The following is a 15,955-nucleotide window of genomic DNA, read 5'->3' on the forward strand; positions in this document are numbered from 1 at the left end:
AGAACATATAGAACAGATTTATACCTTGTTACTGTCTCGTAAATCAGATATTAGATTCTAATGAAAAAAACAATCTGCGCGATTGGATGAAGTGAGGATTTCAATATTGTTTTTTTCTACAGGGGCCGGTTTACTCAGTTGTTAGCCTATTACAAGCTTACAGATCCCTGCCTCCGAAAAACAATTATGAAACGATAGAAAGTCTGTTCACCCAGATATGAGCTTGTCTGCTATCCGATTTTATACTATAAATCTAAAGTTGGATTTGTGAGACTTCTGTTCAGCAGTTGTCCTTTTGTTCATACGGCAAACCATTCAGTGCTATCCATGTTCTCCCTGTGGTTCCATGTTCTTCCTGTGTTTCCATGTTCTTCCTCTGTTTCCGTGTTCTTCCTGTGTTTCAATGTTCTTTCCATGTTTCCATGTTCCCCCTGTGTTTCCATGTTCTTCCCATGTTTCCATGTTCTCTTTGTGTTTCCATTTTCTTCCCATGTTTCCATGTTCTCCCTGTGTTTCCATGTTCTCCCTGTGTTCCTGTGTTCTCCCTGTGTTCCCATGTTCTCTCCTTGTGTTTCCATGTTCTCTCTGGGTTTCCATGTGCTTCCCATGTTTCCATGTTCTTCTGGTTTCCTCTTGGCCTTCTTCTCCCACCTTTCATCTGGTAAGGAAATACTCCAAGCCCAGTGAACAAATGGATGGATGATAATTATTGCTCTGTTTACCAACTATACCCCTCAACCATCTCTGAGCCAGAGCTGGAGTCAGTACAGTCAAATACCGTAAATAGGTCGATGGTAGAGTAATGGGGAAATGTAACGCAGCTTATACTGTGAGAAATGGTATTGCATTGATTTTTTTGGTTTAAAGGGGCCATCATATATTTCTTTAATTGGCAGGCAATAGGCACATTGATTTAAGTGAACTGAAGTAAAGTCTTGATTTTTCACATCTGTCCGAAAAAACATGTTTAAAAGTATGTGCTTTAGCTCCTGTCTTTCAGTTGAAAACAGCAGTGAACTGTCTCGATCCGACGCTCAACACATAGTCCATCTCAGAAACCAGAGATTTGGGAGGAATTTGGAAGGGTCAGTCCTCTTTAGGCCTGGCCTCCAATCCAAACTCCTTCTCCGATACATCACGAACGTTGTGGAAATACTCAACATGAACAATTAGCCTTCACAGCCCATTACAAATAAAAACCCCAAAGATAAGTTTTGCAGGTACCTGGCCGCAGCACTTATCTCATTCCATCGGTTCAGACACACCAGCGGCCCAGCCCCACAGCCCCTTCAGACCTGACTCTTTCTGTCAGCTAATTGCACTCCCTGCTTTAAGCAGAGTGATCTAATTCATCTGTTTGATCATAGACGCAATTAACTAACAATGGCCCTCAGATCAGCTAGCTTAACAACTGTAATTAATCATCAGAATCCTCCTAGGAGCTCTTGCCAAAAAGAACACATCGCAGATATGCCCTCATTAATCCCATCTCTCTGTGTGTCTCTCTCTCTCTCTCTCTCTCTCTCTCTCTCTCTCTCTCTCTCTCTCCCCCTCTCTCCCCCTCTCTCTCTCTCTCTCTCTCTCTCTCTCTCTCTCTCTCTCTCTCTCCCCCCCCCTCTCTCTCTCTCTCTCTCTCTCTCTCTCACAATTCCCTGTCTCTTCTTCGGGAGGTGACTTTGAAAGTTGACTTTCTTAGTTGATTCTAATGGAGGTAAAGTGGTTCTCTCCCCCATGCGTCTCGCTCCCGTCTGGCCTGCGTGTGGGCGATCAACCCTGGGAGTATGAGACGTGTTGAGTGGTGGGAGACGCAGGTACGTCTCAGACAGTCAGCGCTCTGATTCAGCCTGATTTACTGGCGCTCGCCGCTGACTCAGCCTTGCCCCATGCACAAATAAAGGCAGACTATCGTTTGTCACGCGACAACAACACACGATTCAGGATCCTTGAGAATCGTTGGGGTTTTCAAGACATTGTGTAGGACCCAGTGATTGGTCGACTTATGCAAAACAACCATTATAAGCTAAACAAAGGGTAAATCCTCCCCATCTCTGATGAAACACAGGTGGCACAGCTCTTGATTCTGATTGCCCAAAGGTGGTAACGGCTTAGTGATGTCATTGTGGCTCCGTTGTGTCGTGGGGGAATCATTTTAATGTTTGGTTACATTCAGGCGGTCCAAGTCCATTTGACGTGAAGTAGACCGACACTTTATGTTTTTATATCACACACGTTTCAATATATTTGTGTTATGCTTGACTTTGGTTGCAGTGCGCAATGACTTTTAATACACACTGACAATATAACAGCCCCAGACTGTTTGATTTCCCCAGCTAGCATTATGTTGGATGTATATAGAACCTTTGTTTATGGGAATCCTGGCAAAGCAAAGGGTGGAATAGAGGGTACCAAAAAACACATTTGCAACATAAATTGTGAGGCAATTGTAAAAAGTATAATTGTATGTGAAGGGTTTTTTTCCTGCCTGGGCGAAAAAAGCCATGGTAAAGTAAGCTTCAGTGCATTTCATTTTATATTATATGAGGACAGACAACAGCGATTCAATGATCAGCTCAGCACTGCACGATCGATCATTACTTTCATTTGAAGATATTTTCGTCTCAAACCGCAAAGATCCTATAATGGCTGAACGGTATTTTGGAAAGCTGTTAATGGATTCCAGATGCCAGAATCTTACTTGGCGGTTGAGTAATCGGAGGTTCAAAGTACTGCTGCGGACCCCTTACCCTTGTGTTGGGAATACATTGGCATGACGCAACAAGTTGTCAGCCCTCTAGCAAGTCTTACTGACTCAGGCATTACTGTAAGAAATCCTCTGACGCTGAAGTGCCCAAACTTGGCGAGTTAAGATTCAGCTATGTCCCAAAGCCAATCAAAGCCTAGCGATGGCTTGTGCCCTCCCTGATGCGTGAGAATGATGGATGAATGATGTTGATCAATGAGGCGAAAGTGCTGACTACACCAAGGTGAAATCACATGGAAACCAGCAAGGCTGCCCTCCAGAACTTTCACCAAGAGTTTAATGGAAAAGGGGAAAGTGAATTAAAGTATGCATGTGCTTATGGTAGACCTACTTAACTTGTTCAAGCTGTAAGCTGCAAACGAGAGGCTATTGGCTTGGTTTGCACGATAAGCTTGATCCATGTCTCCTGTTGGACTGAAGTCCCTACAAACGATGTGCTGCATTCTGTAAGTACCTCCTAATACCCCGTTTTACTGCTGCGCCACAATTCGACCCTCTGGAAGCTTAGCTTGTCCATATTCACGGGGGGCCCGTATTCATCAAATCAGCTGGCTAGGACACACTGGGCTATTAGCATCTGGTTTCCAACCATTTCTTAAAGTTTGGACTTTAAGAAAGAAAACTTTCAAGGCAGTTTTTCGTATAGATCCAGAATAATATAGTAGGCTAGGCCTATCTCCAAATGTGATCATGAAGTAATGTTTTATTTTAATGTTTTACAGGGTAATATACACTAACATCAAACATCTGTGACAATGCCATCTATGTGGAATTGTCATCAGGTTATATAATCAGACAGATAAAGTGTGTTTGCTGCCTCTATGATTTGATCGTTTTGGAGACTCTTATCGAATCTAACCCTGCCTTCCAACACCCATAGTACCATAGTATTTTGTTTGCCAAAAAATATTCAGTATGTCCCAATACATGAAAAAAACTGTATGCAAAAAATATCAGGATGCTGTACTAAATCCGGTCGCATTTCGCAGTAGGCCTTTGAAGGCCAGCTTGATTTTTGTCTATTTTGACCAACAATCCTCTGCACAGCAGAAGGTACGTCCCATCGACTGAGCCCGTGAAAGCCGGCACTACATGTGTACTAATCACACTAATCACCTGTAGTCCCGATTGTATGCATACTGTGTGCAACAGAACGTACTTTGTAAGGGTAGCTGCAGTACGTAGTAAAAATAAGAATATGCGATTTGAAAGGCAGCTTTGGACTTATCATTAGAATTTATATTAAAATTAATTAAATATTAAATTATGATTCTTTGGAAGGGAAACTCATAAAATCGCCTTCTAAGAAGACATCCAGAGTTTACGCCTACGATTACTTGTAGCTGTTGCTCTTTACTCTGCTATGTGTCCTATCGTTCAACCCACTTCCCGCTCTGTCTTCACCGTCCTTCAAATAAAGGCACAGAAGCCCGTAAAGAGATCTCCTGGCAGCTGGGAGGACCAACACGGGGGGCGAGAGTACAGCAGATGAACACAGCGAGAGAACCTTCGCCTCAAGATGGCCACCGACAAGAAGCAGACGTTCAGAGTCGGGGATTTGCATTTCATTTCGGAACGTTACATGGAATGCAAATCCCCAGTTGCTGTCGGCCAAGGATTTCTGAGTCTGATTTCATAACTTTTCCAGTAGGGTTTTTCATTTGAAGGGCACCATACTTATCCACAACGGGCCCACGCTAAACCCATCGTCATCGCCAGCATTCACGCCGGATATCGTGGAGTCTTTAACTATAGATAATAATAATAATTACAGTGTAAACACATGGCAGTATTAAACTTTGTGTGCTAACATCCAATATCAACAGAATTCTCTGCGTCTAGGATTCCAAGAAGACGTTTATGAACACAAGATGGATTCCAACACAGATTAACTGTGTTTGGGTTGAATGGTGACCTCTTTTTGAGAGTTTGTGAGGTGTAGCAAAACCAGAATTATATCTCTTGAAACTCATAAATAAAGTTAATTCTGAGAAGTATAAACTATTTGACAGCATGTCAGCAATGACCGACGTGGCTGTTATTGCCGCATAACGCCTGCAACGTGTCCATTCAAATAAAAATGAATCTCAGTCCTCACTGATGATTTGTACGAGTCGTTTGTGTTTACTATGTTTACAGATGATTCCCACAGATGTCGCCAGTTCCCTCATCAGGGCCTGACTTGATGATCCTCTTTGAAGAGCCAACAGGAAGGGGGTCAGGGAGAGGGGAACACAGTAGTAGTGTGGGAAAGGAGCGCTATAACCTGGTAGCACCGGAGACAACGGTATACCTCCTGAAATACAGCGCTGCAGCCCCAGCCAGCTCCTGCACCATGTATGGGCAAATGCCAGGCGAAAGCCCGGGTGCTGAGAGCCTGAAAGGCCCCAGCGGTTCCTGTTCTTGCTGAATCCATTAGGAAGGTGAACATGTGCGAGTGTTTACTCTGGAGCTGTCCGGGAGGAAGGGAATAATCCGAGTGGAAAGCCAGCGCGGAGGACCCCTGAACGCCCGTCTTCCCGGGTACGCTTTTATTAGAAGAGTCCACGTTTCCCCTGTCAGCCGGGGCTCCAGACTGACACCTGTTCCTCCTTATGGCCTGGGGGGGGGGATGCGCTGGACCCAGAATGGGAAACCGCCGCCCACACGCCACAGAACATAATCCTCGCCGTATATTGCCTCGCTATGTGGGAAATATTTATCTAAGCGTTTTGGAAAATGCGGCAACATTTTTCATTGAAATTGCTGACAACAAACTTTGCCCTCCACAGCCCCCCCTGCGCTCCAGTCTATAGTTCCTTTGCCTTTAAAGCGTTGTTTGGACGCTCCGTGCCGGTGGGGTGCTGCGCTGAACCTCCCTCAACGTTTTCCTTAGTTTCATATCTCCCTTCTGACCTCTGGCTCACACCTCGGACAGGGACGCCAGCGAGGGAGGGGAGAGAGGGAGGGGAGAGAGGGGAGAGAAGGAAGGGAGGAGAGGGAGGGGAAGAGAGGAGGGGAGAGAGGGAGGGGAGAGAGGGGAGAGAAGGAAGGGAGGAGAGGGAGGGGAAGAGAGGAGGGGAGAGAGGGAGGGGAGAGAGGGGAGAGAAGGAAGGGAGGAGAGGGAGGGGAAGAGAGGAGGGGAGAGAGGGAGAGAAGGAAGGGAGGAGAGGGAGGGGAAGAGAGGAGGGGAGAGAGGGAGGGGAGAGAGGGAGGGGAGAGAGGGGAGAGAAGGAAGGGAGGAGAGGGAGGGGAAGAGAGGAGGGGAGAGAGGGAGGGGAGAGAGGGAGAGAAGGAAGGGAGGAGAGGGAGGGGAAGAGAGGAGGGGAGAGAGGGAGTAAGGAGAGATGGAGGGGAAGAGAGGAGGGGAGAGAGGAGGGGAGAGAATGGAGAGAAGGAAGGGAGGAGAGGGAGGGGAAGAGAGGAGGGGAGAGAGGGAGGGGAGAGAGGGGAGAGAAGGAAGGGAGGAGAGGGAGGGGAAGAGAGGAGGGGAGAGAGGGAGGGGAAGAGAGGAGGGGAGAGAGGGAGGGGAGAGAGGGAGGGGAGAGAGGGGAGAGAAGGAAGGGAGGAGAGGGAGGGGAAGAGAGGAGGGGAGAGAGGGAGGGGAGAGAGGGAGAGAAGGAAGGGAGGAGAGGGAGGGGAAGAGAGGAGGGGAGAGAGGGAGTAAGGAGAGATGGAGGGGAAGAGAGGAGGGGAGAGAGGAGGGGAGAGAATGGAGAGAAGGAAGGGAGGAGAGGGAGGGGAAGAGAGGAGGGGAGAGAGGGAGGGGAGAGAGGGGAGAGAAGGAAGGGAGGAGAGGGAGGGGAAGAGAGGAGGGGAGAGAGGGAGTAAGGAGAGATGGAGGGGAAGAGAGGAGGGGAGAGAGGAGGGGAGAGAGGGGAGAGAAGGAAGGGAGGAGAGGGAGGGGAAGAGAGGAGGGGAGAGAGGGAGGGGAGAGAGGGGAGAGAAGGAAGGGAGGAGAGGGAGGGGAAGAGAGGAGGGGAGAGAGGGAGTAAGGAGAGATGGAGGGGAAGAGAGGAGGGGAGAGAGGAGGGGAGAGAGGGGAGAGAAGGAAGGGAGGAGAGGGAGGGGAAGAGAGGAGGGGAGAGAGGGAGGGGAGAGAGGGGAGAGAAGGAAGGGAGGAGAGGGAGGGGAAGAGAGGAGGGGAGAGAGGGAGGGGAGAGAGGGGAGAGAAGGAAGGGAGGAGAGGGAGGGGAAGAGAGGAGGGGAGGAGAGGGAGTAAGGAGAGATGGAGGGGAAGAGAGGAGGGGAGAGAGGAGGGGAGAGAGGGGAGAGAAGGAAGGGAGGAGAGGGAGGGGAAGAGAGGAGGGGAGAGAGGGAGTAAGGAGAGATGGAGGGGAAGAGAGGAGGGGAGAGAGGAGGGGAGAGAGGAGGGGAGAGAGGGGAGAGAAGGAAGGGAGGAGAGGGAGGGGAAGAGAGGAGGGGAGAGAGGGAGTAAGGAGAGATGGAGGGGAAGAGAGGAGGGGAGAGAGGAGGGGAGAGAGGAGGGGAGAGAGGGGAGAGAAGGAAGGGAGGAGAGGGAGGGGAAGAGAGGAGGGGAGAGAGGGAGGGGAGAGAGGGGAGAGAAGGAAGGGAGGAGAGGGAGGGGAAGAGAGGAGGGGAGAGAGGAGGGGAGAGAGGAGGGGAGAGAAGGAAGGGAGGAGAGGGAGGGGAAGAGAGGAGGGGAGAGAGGGAGTAAGGAGAGATGGAGGGGGAGAGAGGAGGGGAGAGAGGAGGGGAGAGAGGAGGGGAGAGAAGGAAGGGAGGAGAGGGAGGGGAAGAGAGGAGGGGAGAGAGGGAGACAGCGGGAGAGAGAAGAAGATAGAGAGGGGAGAAGGAGAACGGGAGGGTGAGAAGGGAGGGAGTAGGGAGGAGAGGGGGGGGGAGAGAGGGAGAGAGAAGAAGAGACCAAGGGAACAAGGAGAAGGTGAGAAGGGAGAGAGATGGTAGAGAGTGAGGGCAGAAAGAGAGCGAGAGGTTAGAAGAGAGAGGGTAAGACAGATGGAGATATAGGAAGTGATGGGGGGGGGGGGGGGGGGGGCAAGAAAAAGAGAGAGAGAGAATTGAGAGTACAAATTCCCAAGAAAAAATAGACAGCAAATGAGAGGGAAAGAGGGTTAGAAATAGAGAGAGCAACCAGAGAAAAAGGATCCCAGAGAGAGAGAGAGAGAGCGGTTTGGCAGATCAAGATAGGGGGACTACATTAGGAAGAGAGTATGTGCATTTCACACCAGGTTTTCAGCACGTAAGATGAATGGAGACCAAGAGGAAGATTATGTGGGAGAGCATTACGTGCACCTGAGACTCTAAACTGTCTGAAATCAGCCAGGCTGCCACAGGATTCTGGCACCGATACGACCGACAGACTCGAGGCCAGAGAGAGACCAACGTGAGAGAGAGAGAGAGACACACAGACGCGCGCACACACACACGTGTGTGTGTGTGTGTGTGTGTGTGTGTGTGTGTGTGTGTGTGTGTGTGTGTGCGCGCGTGTGTGTGTGTGTGTGTTGGATGGAGAGAGAAATAAAATGAGAGAGAGATAGAGAGAAGGGACAGAATGTTTTTTGGACAGCGACCGTGATGATAAAAAGAGACCATCTACTTGGCTTCAGAGCTCGTCTGCTGGCTTTCCTCTTGTAAATTGGTTGCCAATCGCATGACTTCTGACCCCTTTACACCAGTAAACTGTAGCCCATAATAAACGCAAATAAAAACATGACCCAATTGAAGCTGCTCTTCCGTTGATGGCAAACACACACACACACACTCATACACGCAGACACACTTTACAATAACCAGGAGGATTATAAACATGTCCCGTACATCGTTTTGAATTTCATATCTGTTCTGACCATCACTTTTTTTGTCATGGGATGTTGTTAAAATACGTTTTGAAATATACAATTCACCCAATATACGTTTTATGTTTCGGATTGTCTTACATATTAAAATCCCTGTGAATACCATTAAAATCCCTGTGAATACCATTAAAATCCCTGTGAAAACCATTAAAATCCCTGTGAATACCATTAACACTTTAACTTCCCATTTCTAACATCTTCATGTGCTGCAGCATCTGACATGTGCTCTGGGTCTTTGTGTAAGGTGGGGGGGGGACTTTGGAGGACTTCGATCTTCCAAATCTGCTGAGGGATTGGTTGAATCTTTCTGTCCATCACCTGTTTCGTGTGGATCAATTTAGGACTTCTTTCGCAGCAAAACACATAGACATATTGGTCATTTCTGATAGATAATGGCTCAAAACCTGAGCTACAACACATGTTCGGAACCCTACAGCTGGGCATCAACAACAAAACATCACCCTCCCACTGGATCGCGAACACCAAATCAAACGGTACGTGTTTGGTTCCAACCCAACTAAAGTCATACAAAAGCCGATTTTATGTGAGCTTGTAAGATATCGAAAGGGCAGCTTTCATTCACACCGTCAGTTGTCACTTTGCGTACCTACCGCGGCGCTACCTCCGGTGGCGCAGCCTGCTGACCCGCTGTGTGAGCAACGCATGCCGGGCGCCGCGAGTCAGCGCGGCCTAAACGAGAAGCAGGCCTCCGCGGAGTGAGCCAGCTCTGCAGCTCTCCTCGTCTGCCGTCACTTCTGCACGGCTTGACGATGCTAAAAAAGGGTTGCTCACACGCCAGGACGAGCCTACAGCCTCCGGGGCAGAGCCACCTCGGCTTTTTTCCCTTTTCCCAATCCCATGAATATATTTCTAATGTAATAATAGCTGTATTTGTGTGTGTGTGTGTGTGTGTGTGTGTGTGTGTGTGTGTGTGTGTGTGTGTGTGCGTGTGTGCGTGTGCGTGTCAATGTTTTGGTAAACGTGTGTGGAGCCGGAGCATTGTTGAGGAGTGCGTATGAGGTCATTTGCGACTAGAAAAAGAATCCAGATGCGCTCAGACACACACACACACACACACACACACACACACACACACACACACACACACACACACACACACACACACACGACACACACACACACACACACACACACATGACACACACACACACACACAAAATCACACGCACGTACAAATCCCACACACAGTACAGGGTTAGAATATCTTCAGTAGTCTGACAATGAGACTTGCTCGCACGAGGTGGAGGTTGAAGGTTAGTTTTATCCAAAACATCCGGAACCAACCAAGAATAGGCTGGGGGGGGGGGATTAGTTGAATGGAGGGCCACCCATCCTCTGACCACGGAGGGGGATCCTAACAGATAAAAAAGCTTTAAAAGCAACTATCGGACGTTTTCATCAGTAACTTCTGGAAGAAACCTTGAATTCTATTTAAGGATGCTTTTAGGATTTAGTGGGTGGTCTATGGTGAGGAGCAAGACCAATGTTGCGATAATGGAATCCTAAATCTATATTTTCTATTATATAACTTTCATTGAGGAAAACGATTTGCTAGTTTCCAGATATTCTTTTACTTTTCACTTCTTAAATGAAGGCTCGACCAGGCTTTGCTGTCTGTCATGGTTATGGTTATGGTCCCTCTTAAAGTGCAGTGTGTTTTAATGGAAGGTTCGAGAATACACAGCCTCACGTCGTTTGACAGCGGACAAACATTTAGGAAACGTGTCCCTGCAGCCATGGACCTCGGAGCGGCGCGCCGAGGACAATGGATACGACGAGCTGCGGTGAAGGTTGTCATTACCGTCGTAACTTTAGCAGCAGCCTCTGTTTATAGCCCGTGTCTCGGTGTCCGGGCCGACGCCTCGCCCTGCCCTGAGCTGCAGTCGGACGGGTAACAGGGCTGCGATCCCCCCCTGTTGGGGACCAGAGGTTCCAGTGAAACCAGTGGTTCACGCGCTCTCGGGGGAATCTGGGTGAGACACGCCCAGAGTGTACTGGAAGATTGAGAATATAGCAACCCAGGGAAGGTTTTTTGTGGTGCAGAAAGTGCTCTTTTTTTTGTAACTTATTGTAAGTAGCACTCAGACGATTGTAAAATAAATTGCTTCTATGCTCCTCTGTTTCCTTTTGTTTCCCACGGTCGGTTGTTACACAGGCCACTCATTCACACACACATAAAGGAGAGACGGTGGTTCACGTAAAGGGCTACCTCAGAAGGCCTATTCATTCCTTAGGGGTACTCAGTTGAGATCCTAGGATTTAAAATGTATATTGTTAGACTGCTGCAGAGATTGATATTGGGCTGCTGGTGATAACACAGACGGAGTCCTTGAGCCATTTTCAAATGAATGTTGTCAAGATCAACTCCGAAAGCATCTGGACGGTAATTAGAAAATTAACCAAATTCGACATGTTTTGAAACGGGATTTGGGGAAAATTGCCCTAGCTGATTGGACGGAAATTGGACACGTTTTATTTATTTATTTTTTATTTTATTTTTTAGATGTATCTCAAGTTGTTCTTTGCTGGAATGTTTTCTTAAGCTGTTTCAGGGAGAATGAGTCTTATCAAATGATGTAATTATATGTTGCTTCTAAACAGGCCTTCCACTGCTGGTTTTCTGCTATCAACGCTGGTCAGCATCCAGCCATCCAGTCCATGAGCAAACATACAATTCTGGCAACCCAAAATGTAAATTTAATTCTACATCTGTTATCAATTGCGCAAGCTGAAACAATAATAGTTTGGAGTTTAAGTCTTGGGCTGTTACAGTGGTTAATGAGCCAAAAGAGCTACATTTGTTGACTTTCGTAATCACAGTTTCAGGATATTATAATTGCAGAAAAATTAATAAATAGTCACCAGCTTGGTGGATTGTTTCCACTCATCAACGTGAATACAATACAAATAAATAACGGCTATTAAATATTATTTTCCGTATCGGACTTGTTGACACATTGCAATCAGCGTTTCGTGCTACTTTCGAAAAGCAATTTGCCAACATGTCAACTAATTTATGTAAGAATATCGGATCAAGCATGAAATGTAATTTCCGCAATTGGATCCCTGCTTTACCGCGTGTGGTCGAAATGTCATCGATCGGATGCTAAAAAGAGTGAAGTGAGTTGAAATGTATGCACTACTGTGGAAACAATTCAATGTCCACATCTGATGTTGATTCTGAATGTCATTCGGAGTTAGAGTCCAACATATTTGATTATTGAAATACTTTGAGGTCAAACACATGGAAACTGAGTATTTCCTGAAACTAATTGAAATGTGTACATTAGCATCGCCATCATTGTGTGGCTGTGGCAGGTATGGCGGGATGCGACATTGACGTAACGCAAGTCCTACTCGACCGAATCAGGATCCAAATGCATTCTACAATAAAGCTGATATTTGCCTTTTTTTGTTAGGGACATTTAAAAAGTGCCTCATTTCCCACATGGTCTCACCTGAGTGTTGAACTGAGCCCTGTTTCAGGTAGCTGGTTTTGAGGCAACCCCGAGTTTGTTCGCTCTGAGTTAATGGAAACTCTGGGTTTTCCGTTTCAGGTACCGTAGCAGGTTCAGCGCAACCGAGAGTTAGTTGCTGCGGCAACATACGCCGTGGGTCTAACCTGCTCGGGAGGTGGTTAGACCTACTCTGAGTTTGTTGTCAATAAGGCTGAAGGCAGCTCTCCGACAGAAGGAAGTGTTAGAAATGGCATGTCCTTTTCTACGAGAGCCTGTGGATCCTTAGAAGGAATCTCCGTGAGGAACGATTATTAAGACCCCGGTTGGATATAATTTATTTTCCTGATAATTTTCTTCCCGAGCGCTATTGTTTTTCAGCGCAATCTATCATTTATTTAGACCACCTTCTCAGCCCCCATGTTAACTGTCAAACGCACCGGGGGCATGCTTTAAGTTTAAGTTTTGTTTTTTTATCGCAATTAACGCATGTGCAGAATGATCCGCCCCGTGCATCCCACCCGCTCTGTACTACAGTCACTTCAACGTTGTGGCTTTCCCATGATCAGAGTAGCTGACTAACCACGGACCTATAACTGCTGCAAGTCAAGAAACTCATTTTAAGAATGCAAGGCAGAAAAGACCCTGGTACTGCTTTTAACCAGATGCTATTCTTCTCTACATGCACATGCTCAGCATAATCGTCTGCATTGTTCACTGAAATAAAACCCTTTGAGTAAACTGTTCAACAAAATAACTTGACCCACCACAGCCCGTGTTCTAATAAAGACAATCTACTTATTATGAGGATTCCTTTATTTCCTGAAAGCACAAAAAAAATTAAGTAATTTATATTGGGTATGTTTTAAGAGCAGGGAACAGTATCCCAGTTTGCACCTCCCCCACCTTTAACTTATGTTCCAAAATGTGGATCTCCAAAGCATCCTTTTGCATCTTTTGAATTGTTACAATTGCATGGAAGTTGGTGAGGGCATCTGGTTCAAGTAGGGCGATGACACCATCAGATGATTAGACAGTGCAATTATTACTTGAGCCAGAATATTGCCCCATCTAATTTGCAACGCGCTGGGTTGCGTGTACATATTTAATTATTTTGAATAACCAACCTCTTATAAAGGCACTTCTATCCTGGGGGGTGGGGGGATCAGAGGAGCTCCCCCCAGGGATGCCCTCATCCACAGGACGCATACTCTGTTGGCTGAGGGCCATCTCCTCAGCCTCTGTGAGGGCTGCAGAGGTGGACCCCCTCCAGTCTGCCGGGCCTCTGCTTTTTTTCGATTTGCTAACATGGAGGAAAATGTTACCCTAATATTCAGTAAGCGCTATTTTGAAGACACACATATATATATATATATATATACACACATACATACATACATACATATATATATATATATATATATATATATATATATATATATATATATATATATATATATATATATATATATATAATGCATTTTGCCTAGGTGTAGCCTTCTAATATATCTAAATCCTATTAAATATTGGCAGTGTTGGGGTGGCTGGGAAATGTACTACTTACATTTACTGCTTAAATATAGGCCCATCACATGTTGAATATAGCTGTTAAATTAGGTAGAGCAGGCAAAACAGCACAATTGATTTGATTTCAATTAAACATTAGTTTACCTGTTTAAACTATATTTTTGTACTTCATCTTCATTTGCTGCCAAGTCCTCGTGGGGCAACTCGGGGTTGCGTAAATTGACACACACACACACACACACACACACACACACACACACACACACGCGCGCACACACACACACACACACACACACACACACACACACACACAATTTACATATTGAATAAGTGGAAGATATTAAACTTTCCTCTTATTTTATTTTATTTTACTAATTTATTTTACCCACGCATTGACTTGTTCAGCTATTTACTGCCAAGCTCTCTCTCGCGCTCTCGCTGCCGGAATTGCTTTTTTTTGTTAAAATGGGTAACTGTTCGGCATACGCGTTCATTAGAATTTCCAATTCCGTGGGGGAAAAGTAAGTGGATCTACGCTTTTGGTCCATGTTTGATCATGTTATCAGAGATCCATTGATGATGGCTCTTCATAGTCAACAGGCACGCCCTCAACCCAGAGTGAACATACTCAGAGTTGATTAAACCAACGCTGATCACCTGTTCTGAAACCGAAAACCCAGAGTTGCTTTGCAACCCTGAACTCTGAGTCAACCAACTCAGAGCGCAGGATTAAACTCAGAGTATGTTAAACCAGCTACCTGAAACAGGCCTCTGATCACATATCTATGTATCTTTTATCTTTTCTTATCTGTGAAGACAACTTTCCAGATAGACTGGATCCTGGCTCTGCTCCAGATAGACTGGATCCTGAGCCTGCTCCAGATAGACTGGATCCCGTCCCTGCTCTGGGGGGGTGGCACTGGGCCAGCTTACACTGTAATGGTTTGTGTGGTGAGTGTGTGTGTGTGTGTGTGTGTGTGTGTGTGTGTGTGTGTGTGTGTGTGTGTGTGCGTGTAAACGTGTGTAAACGTGTGTGAATGAATGTGTCCTTGCACGCGTGTGTGCGTGCATGCATCTATGTGTGCGTACGTGTGTGCATACACGTGTCTATGTGTGTGCGTGTGTACGTATGTGTGTGTGTGCGAATGTGTATGTGTGTGTGTGTGTGTGTGTGTGTGTGTGCCGGTAAAGGAGCCGACTGCAAATCCTGTCACGGGACCGGAGAGCGTAAACACAGCTGTTGGCCCGAGATGGACGTGAGATCAAGCCCGCCATGCCTGTTGGACTTGTCCTCTCTCTGTGTGCGTGTGTGTGTGTGCGTCTGTGTGTATATGTTATGACAGTCATCACAGCAATATGTCAAAAATGGACCCTTACAAATTGGCCTGCTCACATCAAAACAGAAGACGGTGGCTAACCCTCCCATCCACACAGCCATCTCAGACGTGTGTGGGGGAACCAAACGACCATGACTTCGCCTACGATTTGAATCTCAATCGGCTTCTTTTGTACATTTGATGCCAGGAGTTTTTTGGAGCACAGTGGCACGAATCGAGTTGTCACTATGCAAACAACAAGAGCTATCGTCTGCTACATTTGCACCGGAGCTTTTGTTAACATCTTGCCTCATCTCTCTAAGCATGGACTGCTGTACATTACAACATGGAGAGAGAGAGAAAGGAGAGTGAGAGAGGGTATTTCACGGCGGTGTTTTTGTGTGTGTGTGTGTGATGACCAAATGAGGCAGAAATCCTCCAGTGGCTTCCGCAAACATGCCTGGCCTCCATATGAAATCAACATTTAGTAATTGTTCAGCTATGTCAACACGGTATGCCTTCGTAGGCTGTGAAACAGCAGAGGGCTGTGCTGACTGGACCTTGGCTGGGATTGGGCCGCACTCACAGAATGATGTGATGTTTATGTAAACCACACCTCAGTGGGAGATTTTTTTTCGTCTTATGCCCACCGAGTGTGATTATTGTTCTTGTTTCAGATTGAATCATCAACCCCTTGTTTCAAGCAAACGCTCATTATGTTATTCGTTCCCTCCCCGGGGCAGTTATTTTGTTGCGGCAGCACAGAATAACAGTCATGATTCATTGCAGATGAGATGCATGAATTCGTACAGTGTACACTTTCACAGATCTTTCTAGATGTATCACAGCCACAAAGTCCTGGGAGACGCTGGTGAAGACCTGCTGAGGGACTGGCCTTCATTCACCAGACTGACTACATTTGAATGAGTTCTGACACCCAACTCTACCCCCTCAGAATTACCATCACAGGCCCAGATCAGGGGTACCACGGTGTAACCGTTAACAAGGATCTCCCTGGAAGGCAGAAACCACAAGGACAAAGGAACATGCTCACAC

Source organism: Gadus macrocephalus, chromosome 7 (genome assembly GCF_031168955.1).
Source record: "Gadus macrocephalus chromosome 7, ASM3116895v1".
Lineage (NCBI taxonomy): Eukaryota > Metazoa > Chordata > Actinopteri > Gadiformes > Gadidae > Gadus > Gadus macrocephalus.